This window comes from Symsagittifera roscoffensis, chromosome 5 (genome assembly GCF_963678635.1).
Source record: "Symsagittifera roscoffensis chromosome 5, txSymRosc1.1, whole genome shotgun sequence".
NCBI lineage: Eukaryota > Metazoa > Xenacoelomorpha > Acoela > Convolutidae > Symsagittifera > Symsagittifera roscoffensis.
In genome coordinates this window covers 57,487,973-57,510,717 of record NC_087066.1, presented here as the reverse complement: position 1 = coordinate 57,510,717, position 22,745 = coordinate 57,487,973, and the positions used below count along the sequence as shown (strand labels likewise).

Here is a 22,745-nt window from a genome sequence, read left to right as displayed (position 1 = left end):
CTAAATTGGAGCGTGCCATTGAAATTAAAGCCTGTTTTCACTAAATCAGATATTGACTGATTTACTCTTATTAGGACTATAAAATCTTGTTGTGAAAATCCACTCCTTTTTAAATACTTGTCCAATTTTTCTCATTTTTTCATGCTCAATATTTTAAAAGGGCGGCGATTATTAATACGTCCCTTTTAACTTAACTTGAAACAAACTGGATAAATATTTAGCAGTCTTGCCGGCTGCACTGAAATTCTCCTTGCTTTGATTAAGCAGAGGTGCACCTGCAATATGATGCATCAGAGAGAGTAATATGAATTTTTAATAAGACAAACTGAAGGCTGCGGTTTTTATCAAAGGGGACTAATAAGTTGAAGATATTTGATTTGAAAAAATCAAATAAAAACTAGTTGAAAATTCCCTTATTAAAAAGGGAGAACAAAGGAGCAGGTGAAACCTGAATAATTAAAGATTGAATCAGCCGCCGGTTTATGCTTATGAGCAAAAGGACTGGCCTGAAATCTTCAGTGTTTCATTTTGCTCAGTCAGCAGCAAGTCAGTTCTCTTCAGTCATATCTTTTAAAAATAAATAATTTTTCTTTTCTGCCCTCACACTAAAATTAATCTAGCCCTTTTCACTTATAAAAAGAGAATAAATTCTCATTTTAAGTTTGATTTGAAAAATTATAAATCGAGATACTCAAGATACGCACACCCGAGGAAGTCTGGACTACAAGTACCCAAAGGACTACAGCAAGACGATTCAGACGACCCAACCAGAAGTGCTGACTTGGACAAACATCAAGGGCAACCATACATACTAATCAGCCACCGACCTTAGTAAGAAGATAAAATATTGATGAACAAAATAAGATTAGCTCAACCTCCCCTCATAGGTATATTTCTTTAAGCTGTTCGATTCATTTATATAATCTAATAACCCAGTGCTCTGTATCTAACCAACTAATTAATTCATACCTTTTCTAACTATTGTTTCTACTCTACTTTTTGTCAAGACAATTTGACGATCTAAGGTGAGACTTATAATTTAGGATAAAATCACTAAGCATTCAACCAGCAATGAGCGCTTAGTAAAACTGGTGCGACCGCAGCAGAGAACTACTCCTTAAGAAATTCTTTTTCCAACAAACTAGAAACAGCTTTTAAAATTCAAAAAATATATTATTATGAGGATCTGTGAGTATTTGTCAGATTAGTTTTCAACCTCAAAAAGCCAGAGACAATGGGTATCTTTCGATAGAAAAACAATTTCATTGTCTTCTACTTGACAGATAATCCTGGTAGGGTTCTTGCGAAATGCATCCCCTGCGCTAGCAGTCGCCCACGATATCCCTCCATCTCGAGGTCTATTAGACGGCTTTCTAACTGACATTAGCTCATGAACTAAACTATTATCTATTATTATAATAATATATAAAATTTCTGAAAGAATCGTTCTCTGCCTAAGTCGCCAGTAAGATATACCCGTTTTGTCCAGTAATCCACTAAAGTTTTGCCGAAACTTCAGTTTAAAGTTATCATCACTAAAATTAACGAAATTCTGTATTAAACTAAAGTGCTCAAAAACTTATTAAATATCTTCATTTATTTTTTCGAGGGGGTTAAGTGGTCATATGTGCGATCTAAGAGTACCCTAAATTGTATGATAAATTGAATTTTTCATCACATTATCTCAAACCATCCACGGTTGTTGCTATTTATCCTAATCCTTCATCAATTCTCGAGGCTTATCCTCAAATTTTCTTAAACTCATTTTAATTCTAACCACCTTAACGTAACTTAAACCTAAATCATCCATCAGTAAAGCTACCAATTACTGAAACTAAGGAAGAAAATAACAAAAACCAAAAAGGAAGGAACGGATTTGAGTGTTTTTTAATAAATCATTAGTTTTTTTTAACACAGTTTAAATATACACCTAATAAACAATAAGATTACGCACTAAAACCAATCTTAAACGTTAACCACATAACACCAAACACCAAGTTTTAGTTTCAGCACAAAAATATCAGGTTTTACTACAAAAACTAAGTTTAAAACACTGACACATCCACTTTATATTTGTTGAGGACAGACGAGCTCAATGCCAGACTAGTGAAATACCAGACCAAACTCAAGGTCAGACTTGAGCAATAGAAACCTAATTAAAGGTCAACTGGTATAAAACTCAATGCACTCAGACAAGGTCAACTGGTCTGCTGGTATTTGATAAACTAATTAATTAACTGGTAATTAATTAACTGGTACTATTTGATGCTCAGTTTGTCGTGTCATTTTATAAACACAATCTCAATTCATTCTTCAACAATCAGTATCTCTTCTCTCTCCTCAGTTGAAACCTCAGATAACTCTCAAACCTCTATCCCCTAGTCCTACTTGCTCTAACTCTGAATCTTAACAGGTTATGGGCCCAGATTTCTAAACTTTTTGATTTAATAATTATTTGATTTCTGTCAGAGTTTTTTTTTAGCTTTTATCTAGCCTTTAGCAAAGCAGAGATGGACTTGAAACTGGCTGGATTCAGTGGAAAGTCTGAAGATTTTCCAGCTTGGTCGACGAAGTTTGTGGCACTGATGCATACCAAAGGCCTGTTCAGGACTGTGATGGGCAATGACGATCTACCAGAAGCTGAACCTACGCTACCTGAGAATCCGAATGCTGACCAGTTGACGGCGTACAACACCAAGATGCAGGAGCGAGCTGTGCTGATCCAGCAGAGGAAAGACAACCGAAACACAGTGTGGTCACATCTAGCTCTGGTCCTGAACAACACCACACTGATGTACATCAAGAACGACTGCGTGGCTGCGGATGGCTATGGCGATGGGACGAAGGCCTGGAGACTGCTGCAAGAGAAGTTTTGCAGTGTGGAGAGGCCTACAGTGGTCAGTCTAGTAGGCCAGCTTGCGAAGCTGCGCCTAGGATCAGAGGAGGATCTCGATGACTACTTCGTTCGAAGTCAAGAGCTGATGACGCGGCTGAGTGAAGCTGGGGAAGCAATTACGGACACACTCTTCAATGCGCTCGTGATCAACGGACTGCCTGACAGCTTTGAGCATTTCGTGGTGCAGGAGAGCTTCCAGCCGGCCAAGACTTTTACAGAGCTGAGAACGAGGTTGAGGAACTATGATGACTCGAGACGAGCTCGATGTGGAGAGAAGACTGGGAATGGACACATAGCTATGCAAGCTGTGAGGAAGAAGAAAGGAGCGTCGGGTGGTGGCTGTTTTGTGTGCGGTCAGAAGGGTCATTTGGCAAGAGATTGCAGATCCAGAAGTGACAGTGGTCAATCTGGTGCTCGAGGCAGTGGCTCGAATGAAGCAAGTGGTCCAACTTCAAGGAAGCAAGGGTGCTTCAAGTGTGGACAACAAGGACACTTTGCAAGGGACTGCAAGCAGGCAAAGACAGGGTTCTTCAGTTGTTGTGCAACAACCTCAATGAAGGGAGATGATCTCATTGTGGATACGGGATGCACCGATCATGTAGTGCGCGACAAGGCTGTCTTCTCAAGCTTTGAGAAATGGGATGAGGGGACAACAGTTGAGAATCCGAACGGTACAATATCAAAGATTGAGGGCATAGGCTCGGTGGAAGTGGACATACGAGACTGTCAAGATGTGACGAGGAGCTACACTTTCCACAATGTGCTGTTTGTGCCGAGCTACAACGTGAATCTGATGAGTGTGAGCTCAGCAATAGCTAGAGGGTCTAGTTTCAGCTTTACATCAGACTCTTCTCATCTTGTGGCACCGGATGGTCGACGGCTACCAGTGAAGCAGCGCGGCAAGCTTTTCTTCCTGGATTGCAAGTTCAAGAGGAACGCGATGACTCTAGCTACGAAAGCGAAGATGGAGACAAGTAGTGCAATGCTGTGGCACCGAAGGCTGGGGCATCTCAACAAGCATGATCTAATATCAGTTGTTGATGTCGGCGAGCTAGGGTTCTGCGAAGTGTGCACAGCTTCGAAGATGCACGAAGTAGCAATGCCAAAGAAGACAGAGAACAGGGCAACTGCAGTGGGGCAGCGGGTCTTCAGCGACATCCAGGGACCATTTGAAGTTGCGAGCATGCATGGAGCGCGCTATGCCGTGAGCTTCATTGATGACTTCAGCCGTCTGGCAGTGGTCAAGTACCTGGTTAAGAAGAGCGATACTCTTTCGAAGTTCAAAGACTTTGTAGCTGAGCACGGAACACCGAAGTGCTTGAGAACTGACAACGGAGGTGAGTATTCGTCGAATGCTTTTCGGATGTTCTGTAGAGAAATGCAGGTGAAACAGGAGTTTACAGTACCTAATACTCCGCAACAGAATGGCGTGGCAGAGAGGTACAACAGGGTGATAACTGAGATGACTCGATGTCTACTGGCCGATGCAAAGCTCTCAAAGATGTTCTGGGTACGAGCAATGTCAACGGCAGTCAGGGTTCGCAACTTGTGTCCTACATCCAGCAATGAGCATCGCATTTCATCAATGGAGATGCATTATGGGAAGCCATCGAAAGTCAACTACCTGCGAGTGTTCGGATGCCTGGCGTACTACCTGGACAGAGGAAACCGGCGGAAACTGGATCCGAAAGGCAAGAAGAGCAAGTTCATTGGTTATGACGAGGAGAGCAAAGCCTACTTGCTGATGGACCTGGAGACAAAGCGAGTGGTACGAGCAAGAAGCGTGACGTTCAATGAAGACATCATTCCAGACGACTTTCTGGTAGACAGTGAGCAGTCACAAACACTGGGTCTATCAATCGAGGGATGCATTGATGTAGAGGAAACTAGCACGAAGACCATCACTGAGTCTACCAATAAAGCGAATGATAGTGGAGCAGCAGCTTCAGTGGGGGTTACGGAAGATGACCCAGTCGAGACTGAAGAATTGGAACCACCTTCCACAGAGCCTCCAGAGCAGAGGCCAACAGATATTCCAGAGCAGCGGTCAACTAGAACGCGGAACCCTCCCATCCGATACGGACTGGCTTACACTCATGCTTCAGTGATAGCACAAGAGCCAAGAAGCTACTTGGAAGCAGTATCTGGACCAGAAAGGGAGCAGTGGCTAGCAGCTATGGCTTTGGAGGTGCAGTCACTGAAGGCAATGGGCACCTGGACACTTGTTGATAGACCAAATTCTCGCAAGGTCATTCCTGGACGCTGGGTGCTTGCTGTGAAGAGAGATGCAATGGGACAAGTGGAGCGGTTTAAAGCCAGATACGTGGTGAAGGGTTTTATGCAAGTGGAAGGACTGGACTTCAATGAGACCTTTGCGCCAACCTGTAAACCAGAAACAAAGAGAATACTACTGGCTTTGGGAGCGCAAGATGATCTTGTACTTCATCAGATGGACGTGAAGTCAGCCTTCCTCAACTCGCCGTTAACAGAAACTGTGTATATGGAACAGCCCGAGGGGTTCAGCAGCGGGGACAACCAAGTGTGTTTGCTACAACGCAGTATCTATGGGCTGAAGCAGGCAGGAAGGGACTGGTACCAGACGCTGAGCACGTTTCTTCTGGAGACTGGTTTCACTCGAAGCACCAATGACTTCTGTTTGTTCACGATGAGGGGAATGGATGATGCTATGATCTATGTTCTAGTATGGGTGGATGATATCATCATTGGCTGCAAACTGCAAGCAGAAGTTGACAGGGTGAGGGACCGATTCACTGACCGATTCAAGATGGATGATCGCGGTCCATTAGCCTGGTTTTTGAAAATGCAGGTCAAACGGGCACCTGGTTCTGTCACTGTGAATCAGTCTCGCTACATTGAAGACTGCTTGGAGCGCTTTGGGTTGGCTGACTGCAAACCAGTAGGGACACCAGCTGATATCAGCACTCAGTTGACGAAGAAGGACTGCCCTGGAGCGGGCTCAGAAGAAGCAGTGGCAATGCAGCGTGAGGACTACAGAGGCATAGTGGGCTCGTTATTGTACATAGCCAAGCAAACGAGGCCAGACATCCTAGCTACTGTGACTCAACTTTCACGGTTTCTGGAGAATCCTGGGAGAACACACTGGGTGGCTGCTAAGAGAGTACTGCGATACCTGAAAGGAACCAAAGATCTGGAGCTGTGCTACATCAAAGATCCTGATGGGTTCAACCTTTATGGTTCAGCAGATGCTGACTGGGCTGGTGACGTTGATGACAGAAGGTCAACAACAGGCTACAGTTTTCATGTGCAGCGGTCAGGAGCAGCAATCAGCTGGAGTACCAAGAAGCAACCTACTGCAGCAATATCTACCAGCGAAGCTGAGTATCAAGCAATGGCAGCGGCTGTTCAGGAAGGCCTCTACTTACGATCCCTACTCAATGAGATGGATATGACGTGTGATGGTCCAACTGTGATCAACGAGGACAACCAGAGCTGCATCAAGATGTGCAAAAATCCCGTAATGCAGAAGCGTACAAAGCACATTGATGTCAAGTATCACTTTGTCCGAGAGCGGGTCGAGGATGGAACATTTGCGCTCGAGTACTGTCCAACCGAAAACATGGAGGCTGACTTGTTGACGAAATCCCTGAGCAAGGCAAAGGTGGATCAACATCGTCGAACGCTGATGGGTTGCAGCCTGACATTGGACAAAGCCAATTCAGCCTGAGTGGGGGTGTTGAGGACAGACGAGCTCAATGCCAGACTAGTGAAATACCAGACCAAACTCAAGGTCAGACTTGAGCAATAGAAACCTAATTAAAGGTCAACTGGTATAAAACTCAATGCACTCAGACAAGGTCAACTGGTCTGCTGGTATTTGATAAACTAATTAATTAACTGGTAATTAATTAACTGGTACTATTTGATGCTCAGTTTGTCGTGTCATTTTATAAACACAATCTCAATTCATTCTTCAACAATCAGTATCTCTTCTCTCTCCTCAGTTGAAACCTCAGATAACTCTCAAACCTCTATCCCCTAGTCCTACTTGCTCTAACTCTGAATCTTAACAATATTGATAAAATAGGTTTCATATGATAGCATAAGCAATAAAAAATTGATTTTTACCAGCCAAAATTTTTGGTTTCTGTCTAGGTTTCAGTTATAGGTTCAAACGTTTCAGTTAAAATAAGTATAGTTTCCGGTCAAAATTTCAAGTTTCTGTAAACGGATTCGGGTAAAACAGCAAAAATTGAACAAGTCAAACCCAAATTTGGATACCATAAGTCGAAAACCTGGTCTTAAATGGTACATTTTTGTTAGTTTCAGGTTTCAGAACACAAAAATTGAGTTTTTGGTATCAAAATTGAGCTCCGAACGCCGAATTTTGACTTTCTAGAGAAAACTAACGGTGTTAAAACCCACCAAACCAATTTTAAATTTTGGTTCCTAAGGATGAAACGTACGTTTCAGAATTGGTGTTTTTGGTTTCAGAACCAAAAATCTTGCTTCCCGAGAAAAATTTTTGTGAAATATTGAAAGATAATAAGAATCTTTAATGCACTAACAAATTTTTAAACTCAAGAAACTTCTAGAAGGTGTTAGTTTGAGCCCTCAAACTTATAGTTTCAGAAAACTAAAATCGTCGTTTTAAGCTAAAATTTTCATCTTTTTGGCAATTTTATTGCTGGAATAGAAATATATTAGAGAGACCAACCTAAATTTTTAATCTCAAAACTCTAAAACCAAGTGGTCAAACCATAGTTTCAGTTCTAGAAATCATAGTTTCAGCCGCAAAAACTTAGGTTTCCGCAAACAAATTTTTGATTTTGAAGTTAAAAACCTGTTCAAAATTCCAATTTACACTAGAACAGCTATCAAAAACCAACTTTTTATTTTCATGCACCGAGTTTGAGAGAGTTTAAGAGTTTCAGGTTTGAGTTTTCAAAAACTAAGTTTAAGATATCAAAAGATTCGGTTTTCTCGAATTTTTTTGCAAGATAAAGCAAACACCAGATATAATAAAGCGTATAGAAAATTTTGAGATTAAAAAAAACTCAACTTCAGCTACCATAGTTTCAGGTTTCAGATTATCGTTTCAGTCAAAAAATTTTCTATAAATTTTTAACAAAAAAATTAAGTTTTGAACCAATAATAATCAATAAAGGCATATAGTTATATTGTTAACCATACCATAGCATCAACAAAACTTCACTTGAACAAAGTTTTAGGTTTCAGTTAAGGAATCAGCAAATAAAAAAACTTGAAAAACTTAGAAAAAATTTTAGAAAAATTTTTTTTCCAAAGATAATTTTTATTTCCTTACCTTATTATTAATAACCTTTGTTAATATTCAAAAATTCTAAAGAGGTTTTCATTACTCTAAGACATACTAATCAAATAGTACAACTTGGCTTAAGAAAAAGAAAACAAACATCGTGAAATGAATGTCAACACATTTTAAAATTGACGTCAGTACAATAAATTTAAAGCTCAAATTAGGAAATAAAGTCTCTCACATCATATGGTATATCACTAACACTGAAAAAAATCATATTAGTATTTTAGCAAAACACCCTAACGAAGATAAACACGAATTATACGTCTTCTTTCGTCGATATACTCCAGAAATTGACACAATTCTTCAGCAAATAAAAATACCAAATAACATAATTTGTATACCGGAAGAGCGATTAATTGCTTCACTCCCGATTGCTTTCTGATATCATAATATACCCAAGCACAAAACTACTTGCATTTTAATCATTTTTAATTAAAAACACAAAATTTTCCTTAACAAAAATTAAAAATAATAACAAGTTCATAAGAAAAAATTTAAATATTTTTTATATTGTTCATCATTCCCTAGATAAATATTTATGTCCCTAAAAGGATGTAAAATGCTATGACCAACTTTTATCCAGTAAATACAACAGCATTTAATTTAAAACTGAAATTAAAAAATAAATCCACAAAACTTATTTGGTATATCACCAATATCCAAAAAGATCAAATCACAATTTTGTCCAAACACCCACACAAAAATATTCACGAATTAACCATTCTTTCCAGCAGCAATACCCCAGAGATAAATTCCATCTTAAAAAAGCTTAATCAGACCCATAGCACTATTGATCTATCTAACAAAAATTCGTATTCATTGAACTCAGCAAACTTCATTGTAACTTAAATACAATTATTTCAGTCTGAAAAAATTGATCAAAACACAAAACATCCAAACCCTTTAAATATTGTTAACAAAACATTGAGTGAATAAAACAAAGATGGCAAACGTAGTAGCATACCCAGATTTAGCTCTCGAAAAGTTTACCGGCTTAGATCCGAATGAAGATGCAAGAGATTTTCTTGATATAGTAGAGAAAAAGATAGCATTTTCCCTAGGCACTAGACCAGGAGACGCAGGTGACGAACAAGACGCATATGATAAAAGACAAAGAGCCTTATTTGGTTCAATATTAAGAGGTCCAGCCGCTCAATGGTATCAGGGATTAGCAGCAAACTTACCTTGGAATGATATAAGAGATCAATTCATAGATAGATTCACTGATGATAAAGATAAGTATAGGAGACGAATAGAAGCAGAAAACATAAAAAGACAACCTGATGAATTCATTAAAAGCTACATACATAGATTAAGCACCGCAGTAGACCGTGGATAGCCTAATCCAACTTTTAATGATGATCAAAGAACAGCAAAGGAAATGGAATTCTTTGTACGCGGCTTAAGCCCGCCAGGCTTGAAACAAAAGGCTCATCAATTCCTAATTGAGAATCCACCCGCAACATGGCAACAATTAAAAGATCATATTGCAACAAAAGACTTAAGTTTTGCAGTAAGTAGTGAGTTTACTGGAACAGCTTCCAGCAGTGTTGATAATAAGTTGGAGATAGAAGGAATAAAGGATCAACTTAAAGAGTTAACAGGACTAATGAACGATCATAAAATAAACGCAGCTTATAATCCACATGAGCATAGAAACAAACAAAAAAACCCAATGTTTTGCAACTGGTGTTGCATGTCAGGCCATACGATAAGCCATTGCTTTAAATATAACGATCAACAGGAGCAAAATTATGACTCGCTTCAATTAAGAGAGAATTCAAACAAAAGTTACCATAAATATAGCAAGAATAGATCAAGAGTAGACAACAGTTTCAATGACATAAATCCCCAACAAGAGTTCAGGCATTTGTCAAACTTCAATGAAAGTTCTCAATCGCGTGACAGGTCGAACAGTTAAAAACCCTTCAACGACAATAACGATTATCATTCACCTTACCAGATCCACAACTTTAGTGATGATGACATTCCAGGAGACTATACCGATAATGAGTGTGAACTTTTTAATTTAAACTAGATCAGTCTCCGTCTGGACCAAAAATACAATTGTATATTAACTTATACCAACATCCCGTCGGAGACAAAAATATTAATTAACGGTCTGGAAACCCAATTTCTACTAGACACTGGAGCAACATGTTCGCTTATTAATTCCGACAGTTATGATCAATATTGTAAAATACAGCCTCTACAGCTCAATAAATCAAGATCAAACACAGTTGCTGTTAATGGAGAAAAACTTAAACTTATAGGTTATACTAATTTTGAATCAACTTTTGGTACAAACACTGATAATCCGGTAAAAATCAAAGCATGGATTTCAGCCGAGAACGGATGCGATCTAAATATATTAGGAATGGATTTCATTTCTTACATTTTTAAATCAATAAACTTTCCGAATTTAAACTTAGAACTAAAAAAATACCCAGATGTAAGAGTTCCTATTAGTACTATAAGAAGCAAAAGTTATCCATATCTAAGCTTTTATCAAAATGTACTTCTTGATAAAAATATAACTATTGCACCAAAATCATCCCGCGTAATTTCAATTTCTCCAGCAGGCATGGTTTTCAAATTAGGAACATCGTTTAGAATTGATAAGTCCTTAGAACAAAAAGGCATCAATGCAAAAAGCACTTATTGTAGGAATGAAATTAAGTCAATGCCTATCGTACTAAAAAATTCCAGAGAATCAAAAGTAGATATAAACAAAGGTATAATAGGCCAAACGTTTGAAAACATAGAAATAAAACAAACCCGTTTCTTCGTGCTTTAAAACATTAATTTTCATTAAAGCTTTTAAAACGCTTAAAGTTTTGTGAAGTTTACCAAAATTTTGTATACTGAGCAGTAAACTTTGTTTAATCTTACTAAAAAATTAGATTACGATTATTATCCTACAAATGTACTACAATGAATAGCGGTTCTGTATGACACCCAAAAAGATATGCCAAAATGCATGAACACGGATTTAATTCTTAACCGAGATCAAAAACAGTCAAGTACGCTAACAATTTTGGACCAACCTCAAAATCAAATAAAGATAGAGGGATCGGAACCCAATGGCTCAGACAAAAAAGTTTTTCGACTACAACATATTTGCAAAAAAAATTGCAAAAGGCCAGGAGTTTAAAATATTACAGTTTTACGAGTCTATAATATTTCATTTTCAGGCGGTTTTATTAACTGAAAATTCAGTATTACACTTAAGGGAATGACAAATTACCCTACATACAATAACGAGAATTAATAGAGTGAAACCTTTGATAAAAGAACTAGCCAATGTAAAATTGTAACAAACCCATTCTGCGAAGTTAATTTGCACCATCGGATTCCTCTTAGGGCCCAAGTAGGGACCGATGACAATAATTATTATCTTTGTAGTTTTCAAATTACAAAATGCAAACTAGAAGAAATTCATCAAAAAGGGAAAAATCACCTCCTTTTTTCTCAACACATTGAGTTAAATTTTCATCAAAAATCTTTATCATAAAATGGGCGAACAACGTTTTTCGACCCGACCCGCCGCAGATTTATGCCAGCATTTGTTGGTGGCTTCATGTAGCCTTTTTAAAATTATGGTACCATAATCTTTCAACAACGCAAATGCTTGTTGGTGGCTGTATTCAGCCTTTGAGACTCTTATGATTCGCTCCTCACAATTTGGCCAAAATATCAATTCGGTAGTTCAATATCCACAACATGCAGGCATTTAAATCCTTAAAAACAACAAATTTTCAGAAGCAACACTTTGAAAATTGGACCGCATCATCTTTAAGATTGTTTACGTTAAATTTTTGCATCATAAAGTTCAGGATGACTTTCTGTACTAAAGATGTGAACATGGACTGATGCAGAGGATTAAAACCAAAGAGAAACTAAAAAACTTATCTTTTTGAAAATTATACAGTTTGCAAATTGTCTGTTTAATTTTCCTTTTCTACAATATTTCATTTTGATTTGATTCTAATTCAAATCTTTTCTATTTTCTATCAAAAAATGTAACAAAAATTGCTGGTTATGACAACCAGGTGGACATACATTTAAGATTAGGGGTTAATTAATGCCCAAATTTCCATTTTCCTTTTATGTACATAAGTTTAATATCTGAGATTAACTCAGTGTCGTATAATGCTTTATTCCTGTGGTTAATAAACACCATGATGGTCTTTCTTCATTTGTATTCCTGTGGTTAATAAACACCATGATCGTCTTTCTTCATTTGTTTTCCGTGGTGGGTTTGTGTGAAACCACAAGATTATATGTTCCACCTTTTATATATATATACAATTTTACACTTTGTCCTTCATCGTTCAAACATTTGATAATTAGCCTTAATATCCGAATGTAATTCGGGATTTTGAATATTTGGTCATTTTATATTGATGTTTAGCAAAATGGAATACGACCCAATTTTAAACTGGAATTGCAGAAACGCAGACCCAGCACCAGAGGAGTTCAAAAGAAAGCTGCCCCTCAGGAAGAAACAACGGAAATCTCTAGCAGTTCAATCTTTGTCAATAGACGACGGGTTAAATAAGAACCCTCGCAACTTTCCCAGTTTAACCCAAAGATTGGAGCTGCAGATGTAAGAGTTCCTATTAGTACTATAAGAAGCAAAAGTTATCCATATCTAAGCTTTTATCAAAATGTACTTCTTGATAAAAATATAACTATTGCAACAAAATCATCCCGCGTAATTTCAATTTCTCCAGCAGGCATGGTTTTCAAATTAGGAACATCGTTTAGAATTGATAAGTCCTTAGAACAAAAAGGCATCAATGCAAAAAGCACTTATTGTAGGAATGAAATTAAGTCAATGCCTATCGTACTAAAAAATTCCAGAGAATCAAAAGTAGATATAAACAAAGGTATAATAGGCCAAACGTTTGAAAACATAGAAATAAAACAAACCCGTTTCTTCGTGCTTTAAAACATTAATTTTCATTAAAGCTTTTAAAACGCTTAAAGTTTTGTGAAGCTTACCAAAATTTTGTATACTGAGCAGTAAACTTTGTTTAATCTTACTAAAAAATTAGATTACGATTATTATCCTACAAATGTACTACAATGAATAGCGGTTCTGTATGACACCCAAAAAGATATGCCAAAATGCATGAACACGGATTTAATTCTTAACCGAGATCAAAAACAGTCAAGTACGCTAACAATTTTGGACCAACCTCAAAATCAAATAAAGATAGAGGGATCGGAACCCAATGGCTCAGACAAAAAAGTTTTTCGACTACAACATATTTGCAAAAAAAATTGCAAAAGGCCAGGAGTTTAAAATATTACAGTTTTACGAGTCTATAATATTTCATTTTCAGGCGGTTTTATTAACTGAAAATTCAGTATTACACTTAAGGGAATGACAAATTACCCTACATACAATAACGAGAATTAATAGAGTGAAACCTTTGATAAAAGAACTAGCCAATGTAAAATTGTAACAAACCCATTCTGCGAAGTTAATTTGCACCATCGGATTCCTCTTAGGGCCCAAGTAGGGACCGATGACAATAATTATTATCTTTGTAGTTTTCAAATTACAAAATGCAAACTAGAAGAAATTCATCAAAAAGGGAAAAATCACCTCCTTTTTTCTCAACACATTGAGTTAAATTTTCATCAAAAATCTTTATCATAAAATGGGCGAACAACGTTTTTCGACCCGACCCGCCGCAGATTTATGCCAGCATTTGTTGGTGGCTTCATGTAGCCTTTTTAAAATTATGGTACCATAATCTTTCAACAACGCAAATGCTTGTTGGTGGCTGTATGCAGCCTTTGAGACTCTTATGATTCGCTCCTCACAATTTGGCCAAAATATCAATTCGGTAGTTCAATATCCACAACATGCAGGCATTTAAATCCTTAAAAACAACAAATTTTCCGAAGCAACACTTTGAAAATTGGACCGCATCATCTTTAAGATTGTTTACGTTAAATTTTTGCATCATAAAGTTCAGGATGACTTTCTGTACTAAAGATGTGAACATGGACTGATGCAGAGGATTAAAACCAAAGAGAAACTAAAAAACTTATCTTTTTGAAAATTATACAGTTTGCAAATTGTCTGTTTAATTTTCCTTTTCTACGATATTTCATTTTGATTTGATTCTAATTCAAATCTTTTCTATTTTCTATCAAAAAATGTAACAAAAATTGCTGGTTATGACAACCAGGTGGACATACATTTAAGATTAGGGGTTAATTAATGCCCAAATTTCCATTTTCCTTTTATGTACATAAGTTTAATATCTGAGATTAACTCAGTGTCGTATAATGCTTTATTCCTGTGGTTAATAAACACCATGATGGTCTTTCTTCATTTGTATTCCTGTGGTTAATAAACACCATGATCGTCTTTCTTCATTTGTTTTCCGTGGTGGGTTTGTGTGAAACCACAAGATTATATGTTCCACCTTTTATATATATATACAATTTTACACTTTGTCCTTCATCGTTCAAACATTTGATAATTAGCCTTAATATCCGAATGTAATTCGGGATTTTGAATATTTGGTCATTTTATATTGATGTTTAGCAAAATGGAATACGACCCAATTTTAAACTGGAATTGCAGAAACGCAGACCCAGCACCAGAGGAGTTCAAAAGAAAGCTGCCCCTCAGGAAGAAACAACGGAAATCTCTAGCAGTTCAATCTTTGTCAATAGACGACGGGTTAAATAAGAACCCTCGCAACTTTCCCAGTTTAACCCAAAGATTGGAGCTGCAGAAGTGCAGAGAAACCAAATTGGATACGGAAAATCCAAAATATATAACGAGTTTAAAGTACTCAATAAAGGAAAATTTTAATAGATGGAAACTGCCATCGTTCATTGAAGTCGTTAACTCAACGACAATGGAAAAGGCGATGATGCCTATCGACTTCATAACCCAGCCAGAAGGGGTTATAAAGAACGAAAACAACTTCTGGAAATCAAAGAAGAGGGAGGAACACGGCTACATCCTCAAGGCAGGAGGCACGCAAGTCACCATTCCGTTCGAGGGAAGAACTGTTTTTCCGAACCATGTAAAAAACAGACAGGAAGAACAGGACGACATTCAACAACTTACGGACGGAATGAGCAGACTACGAATCAAAAACAAAATTAAAAAGAAGAAAATCGTGAAGTTGCAACAAAAACTTGAGGCTTCACAGAGGAAGATAGCGATCCTCAGATCATACAATGTGGAGCTTGAATCCGGAAGGAAGCTCTAGATAAAACCTAACTTATCTTTATAACTTTTTCGTTTGATGTTCTCTTTAAATTTTATAACTTTAGTATTTAACCATTAAAGTGTTTAAATTTTCACCATGGTAACTGTAAGAATCGAACAGCTTAATTTTCTAAAAAAAGGGGTGAGTTGTAGTATTGCGAAATACTACACACACACAAAAGACCATTGTCTTAATTGTTTATTTAACGACCCAATTCTAAATTGGAGCGTGCCATTTAAATTAAAGCCTCTTTTCACTAAATCAGATATTGACTGATTTACTCTTATTAGGACTATAAAATCTTGTTGTGAAAATCCACTCCTTTTTAAATACTTGTCCAATTTTTCTCATTTTTTCATGCTCAATATTTTAAAAGGGCGGCGATTATTAATACGTCCCTTTTAACTTAACTTGAAACAAACTGGATAAATATTTAGCAGTCTTGCCGGCTGCACTGAAATTCTCCTTGCTTTGATTAAGCAGAGGTGCACCTGCAATATGATGCATCAGAGAGAGTAATATGAATTTTTAATAAGACAAACTGAAGGCTGCGGTTTTTATCAAAGGGGACTAATAAGTTGAAGATATTTGATTTGAAAAAATCAAATAAAAACTAGTTGAAAATTCCCTTATTAAAAAGGGAGAACAAAGGAGCAGGTGAAACCTGAATAATTAAAGATTGAATCAGCCGCCGGTTTATGCTTATGAGCAAAAGGACTGGCCTGAAATCTTCAGTGTTTCATTTTGCTCAGTCAGCAGCAAGTCAGTTCTCTTCAGTCATATCTTTTAAAAATAAATAATTTTTCTTTTCTGCCCTCACACTAAAATTAATCTAGCCCTTTTCACTTATAAAAAGAGAATAAATTCTCATTTTAAGTTTGATTTGAAAAATTATAAATCGAGATACTCAAGATACGCACACCCGAGGAAGTCTGGACTACAAGTACCCAAAGGACTACAGCAAGACGATTCAGACGACCCAACCAGAAGTGCTGACTTGGACAAACATCAAGGGCAACCATACATACTAATCAGCCACCGACCTTAGTAAGAAGATAAAATATTGATGAACAAAATAAGATTAGCTCAACCTCCCCTCATAGGTATATTTCTTTAAGCTGTTCGATTCATTTATATAATCTAATAACCCAGTGCTCTGTATCTAACCAACTAATTAATTCATACCTTTTCTAACTATTGTTTCTACTCTACTTTTTGTCAAGACAATTTGACGATCTAAGGTGAGACTTATAATTTAGGATAAAATTACTAAGCATTCAACCAGCAATGAGCGCTTAGTAAAATTAAGACCACTATTCCGTTAAAACCGTTAATCTTCCCACTCCGATGTCACAAAAAAATTTCGAATTCTGACTTTGCAGTTTCGTACATTCTGGTCGAGTGTCACATGAGCTAGTTCAGACCTGTGTTTTGTAGTGATTGGTTCAGACTAGTGTGTTTTGTAGTGATTGGTTCAGGTTAGTATTTCGTGTAACCACTCGAACCAATGATCGAGCATCAGTTCAACGTTTCTCAAGCAATATGGATGGAAGGGGTGTTGACAAATGAATGCATTCATTCGTTCCCAGTTGCTTTCTTGTATGCGGAAATGCCAAAATCTAGTTTCTGTTTGATGGCTGGTGTCTTTTCATGAACAGGTCGGTAGTCAAATGAGACTATGGAGTGGCAATTGATCGGAACTGAATAGAATTTTGTGACGGTTGTCAAGTTTTACGCTGGTGACTAAGGAGAACGTCCAGTGATTTTCCGTCAGGGATTTTTTTTAATTGTTTGAAATTTGACTCACAGAGTACTCCGAGGGTGGACTGTTCATCTAGAGAAGATGAAGTCATTGACGGCAAGTGTGTACAGTTAAAATTCATATCTTCAACTATATATGAACAAATAGCACTTTGTTCAAATTGCTTACGCCTCAGGAAATAGTTGGAGATTGACTAGATCTGAGATATCCCATGAGAGGGTACTGTTTGAAGGAGCGCCGTAGATGCAGCATATTATAATCGGCTTGTTCAGGGATATGCGGATGAGAACACAATCTTGAAACGCGGAATTGATTTGGCTACATCGAATGTTTTGGTTTACTGCTTTAAGTACGCCACCATGTTGTGTTAAGCCTTTTCACTCGGTCTGTCGTTCCGGGGATTAACAAAGTTTGTCAGAAAAGATGCAGCGTCGCCGTTGCTTTCTGTCAACCAGGTTTCAGTTATGCAGACGACGTGATAAGCAATTTTTACTTGGACAGCATTGGAGAAGGTTGTCCGCCATTTATACTCAAGTATACTTCTGACATCGTAAATAAGGATATTTATCGTCGCTGCTAGTCAATTGGGCGCTTGGGATTTGGGGACTTTCTCTTTTATCCACTTTCCACCTTTCTGAGTGTACAGAGTTGCATCGCAGACTCTCAGGTCCTTTCTGTCTACAGATTCGCCGATGATAAGTTGCCTTCTTCTGACAAGGGCAAGGTTTTCTAGATCAGCTTCTTCCTTCGTCAGTTGTCGGCTGAGGAGAATTGGTTGAGGGGAGTTTTTCAGTTTCCTCGCAGATAGCAATATCATTCGTCGTTGGTATGCATTGGGCCTTTTTAATAGAATTGTGCTTGTCTTATTATCGTCATATCAACCCAGGCGTATGACATCGCCAATTAAGGCATAGACATCCATTTGTGTAAAGACTTTTTGAACATCGGGGAAATCGTGTTCTTGGCCCCAATCTTGCTTCCTTCTCCGTTGATTCAGGGATTCCTCGTATGCGAATGCCATCGAGTTCCTCGGCGGGTTTCGGTGGCGGTTCTTGGCAACTGGCAATCAAGCTAGATTGGGTTGGATGATCTGAATCAAGTTGTTTTTTGGTTAGCAGCGTTTTGATTTAGGTCACGTTTTTCTTGAGTTCAATCATTTAATTTTCCAGGGTTTTTATTTAAATTTCTCGAAGTTCTTTTGAGGTTGTAGTTTCTTGGGCAGCTTGGTTCAACTTATCTTGACGTTTTTCTTCGACGCATTTGTTGCATATCAAAAAAGCATTTTTTCTAAGGCTGGTACAACATTGACAACGGCTTCACTTAGACCAAGGCAGTCTTCATTCAGATGCGTTCGAAAACCACAGCAAAAGCAGTCGAGAGAGCTTTTATTTTTCAGAATTTTATCGTAGCACGTACTGCAAGAATCAGAGACTGACTTGACCCGATTTCGGGTGTTATGTTTAGACATCTTCAAAGGAGCTCAGAGCCAGAGACTCGATGAGCACGCCTGTTGAGATTTTGAGTGTAACGTTTTAAATTTAGGACTCAGATTTGCGTTTTTTTTCTAAGGAAACTTTCAACGAATTAAACATAGGTCACAATGATCCTCGTTCAAGAATTTGAGGCAAGATGGAAGGTCAAGTTGATCTGGTAGTAAAATTTTTGAACTTTATTTTGATGCCAGAAAAAATTCCCAGAAATACGAAAAACGATTATTTTGATAGCAACAACGTGTCACACACACCCACACAAACACACAAAAGCCGAATGGCTCAGACTAAAAACTTCGAAGGACAAGAGACCAAAATGGTGTAAGAAACAGAATATGTTGAATTGATGCCTCCAGAAATAGCACGCGGAAGCAAAAAGCAGCTTAGCAGCGTCATCGAATGAAGCCGGTAGGTTAGGTGGAATATTTGGGACAGATCCGAACCCTCCCAAACAAACAAAAACTTAGATCGGAAAGATCGCAATTGGAAGCTTTTTTTATATCGCAATCGCACCTTTCTTTATATCTTTTTACAATCTAATAGCTGCTGTAACGCCCTGAGGGGGTTTAATTTCAATTCAATATCAATGAACAATTCAGTTGATTATTTCAAAATTTTAATGTACTGAGTCAAAGCTCCTAGAAATAACCCGTGGAAGCGATAGGCAGCATAGTCGCGAGATTTAACAGAGCCGGAAGGTTGGGTGGGATTTCCCGGACAGATCCGAACAATCCAGAACAGAGTGAAAGAACAACCGAAAATGAGAAGTCAAAACGAGAACAGACGAAATTTTAATCGCGACAAAGTGGAGCTGGAAATTACATCCGACCAACTGCTGGCCTAATATGTGCTAATTACGATATCAGCAATTGGCCGGAAGTGATTTCCAGCTCCACTTTTTTGCGATTGATTTTTCGTCTGTTCTCCGTTTGACTTCTCATTTTCGGCTGCTGTGAGAAGTTCAGGCATGAATAGATCGAGTCCAGTACTGTTTCAAATCAAAAAAATTCTGACTGCACCATGACCGACTTTTATAATGGGATCCATTAGAGATAAATTGACTCGTTCCGCGCCCTCGACTACTCCTGTTTTAAAATAATAATCATTTGATATTGATTTACAGAAAATCCATTCAGGTCATTATTTTAGCTAAGGGGTTTCAAATGGTTTTGAAATAGTCCCTATGCGCCGCGCCTCCAATTTCGATTTATTCGTTTTCCGTATTTTCTTCTGTTCGTGATAGTTCGGATCTGTTCCCATTTTTTCACTTAAGCTTCCGGCTCTACTACATCTCGCGACGATTATGCTTACCGCTTCCTCGGATTGTTTTTACAGTCTTCGATTCAGTATATTGAATTTCTGAAATAATCAATTGAATTAATCAATTGATATTGAGTTAAAGGAAACGGCGTTACAGCAACTATTAGGTTGTGAAAAATTATGTAAAAAGACACAAGGTGCCGGGCTGTCAATTGAGATCTCTCCGATCGAAGTTTTCCTTTAATCGAGAGGAGTCGGATCTGTCCCGAATACTCCACCTAAGCTACCGGCTCCACTCGATACGGCTACCAAAATGCTTTTCGCTTCATTTTGCTAAGTCTGGAAACTTCGACTCATTATATACTGTTTCTCACAGTGTTTTGGTTTCTTGTTCCAGCAAATTTTTTCCTGAGCTATTCGGCTTTTATGTATGTGTGGTACGTTGTTGCTTTTTCTGTATTTCTCAGAAGTTTTCTGGTTTCAATCGGAAATTCAAAAATTGTAACTACCGGATCACTTTGACTTCCATCTCGCCACGAATTCGAGAACAATGCGAATTGTGACGTTTTAATATTCCATTGAAAGGTTCCCTAGTGAAGAAGGAGCTTGTTCTGCGAACACCAGGGATTCCATAGGGTCTCTCGCTTCGTTGCAAAACTTTTATTTAACAATTTTTAGCTTCCCCAAATGTGAATTTATTTTTATAACAAACAAGTTCAATTTAAGTTTATGAAAAAATAGAAGTTGAAGGAACGGGTCAGTCCATCTCCGATGGATGGGGTGATTTTTTCTACTGTACAAAACCAATATTATTCTAGTAATTTAATAGTAACTGCGTACTAGCCCTGTTTCTAGGAGTGACCAGGTATGGGGATACTGAGACCCAGCCATGAGCTCTCTCTTTTACATGTAAGTCAAATTGTAGATCAAATTTGCGCGGCTGATAGCTTTTAAGCAGTAATAATTTTGTCGACCCGATGTGACAAGAACCACGTTGATTTGGCTGTGGCAGAGACGCTCAAAAGAACGTAAAACTCTACTTAGACGCTAGCCAATCGTTTCAGTATCTAGCTTTCCTTTCCGTCGGTATGTTACTCAACCAGATGGAGCAGTCAAAACTTGCACAGAAAAAACGAGTTGGGAATTCTCAAATTTATTACGCTGAAAATTTTTCAGATGACAAATGATTCAGATTTACAGCGCTACTAATCAGATACATGCACTTGGCGCATTTTATGCGAATGCAACACCTGTAGAGACCTGAAGAAACCTACACTTATAACTGAAAACTAAACTGAATACTGCAATTGCTGGGTTTTAGCGAACCCTCGGTTTTTATTCCTGTTATTATAGTGAAGACGGAGCTTGCTGCAAAACTTTTATTTAACAAATTTTAGCTTCCCCAAATGTGCATTTATTTTAATAACAATCATATTCATTTTCAGATCACGAGAAAAGAGAAGTCGAAGGAATGGGAGACCCAGCCATGAGCTCACTGTTTTACATGTAAATGAAGTAAGTTTTCGTGGCCGATAGCTTTTACGCAGTAATGACATTTTCGACCCGATGTAAAAAAAAAACCACGTTGATTTGGCTATGACAGAGACGGTCAAAAGAACGTAAAGCTCTTTTTAGACGCTAGCCAATCGTTGTAGGATCTAGTTTTACTTTTTGTCGGATTTTAATTCCGGGCGAATGTTACACAACCAGATGAAGAAGTCAAAACTTGCACAAAAAATATGAACGAAAAAAATCTCTGAATTAATTATATTTGTTTGATACCAGAGAAGAAATTTCTGATTAATGACAGAGAGCATCGAGAGCGATTGCAAAGTGCGAGGCGATTGCGAAGTGCGACAAGCGATTCCGAAGTGCGAAGTGTTTATCTCGATCTAGAGTGCAATTTGATTAGAGTACCGTCGTAGTGAAGTGACCTAGTGGCCAAAAATTATCGAAACATCAGATACTAGAGTTAGTTCCAGAGTTTGTTATAAAGTCATGACTTTCTAAATTCAATTGCTAGAATATGTATTATGCGATTATGCTGATGTTAGGCGCGTTTTCAGGTTAATTCATCTGAAATGGATCCAAAAAACCGAAGAAAGAGTTGATGGCGCTTCTTGAACTCAAGTGTTTGTCTCATGAGGACTTGAGTAATCAATTTTGCGTTGACTGGCTAAAGGCCCGCGAGGCGCATTTTTTTCGACATAGGAACCTGGAGAGGTCGGATCTATCAGGAATCCCAAGAAGTGCGGTGTTTGGCCCAATCATCTATCGACCCTTGAAGGAACTGGGAAGCCGGGTAAGATTGAAGAACCACCAAAGCATCTTACGAACCTGGTCAAAATAAGGGTGGCGAAACCTGCGCAACTGCGAGCAGTGGACAAGCTTCTGGATCCCAAGGTTCTAGGGTTTCCTGAAACTGCTTACGCGGGCCCAGAACTGTTGAATGATGCGAAATGTGGGGAGGGACTTGGAGCTATCAAATTGACTAAGGCACTGGCCGCTTACAATTGCCTGGACCCTGGAGCCGCGAGAGTCTTAATCGTCGCGAGTTTAGACTTCATGGGTACGCCGGAGAAGCTGTTCTGGCCGAAAACTCATGTGTACATGTTGCCATGGGCAGAACCAAATCAGATGTTATGTTTGGTTGTAGCGATTAAATCGGAGACGCCATGTGAGCCTGAGCTGCTGTTGTTCACAGGAAAAAAGGATCACCTGCCACAGGGCAGGACATCTATAGCCCTTGCGAGAAGAAGAACCTATG

At 38.1% G+C, this 22,745-nt stretch overlaps 1 protein-coding gene across 1 annotated transcript in view; it reads left to right on the top strand.

Moving 5' to 3' along the window:
• Positions 1–1,575: 1,575 nt before the first annotated feature.
• The window catches only part of LOC134846922 (putative leucine-rich repeat-containing protein DDB_G0290503), a 325,348-nt gene continuing 304,178 nt past the window's right edge, over positions 1,576–22,745 (top strand). The window contains exon 1 of the mRNA XM_063864357.1: positions 1,576–1,589. The gene's annotated coding sequence lies outside the window, so the exon portion shown is untranslated. The remainder of the gene's footprint in view (positions 1,590–22,745) is intronic.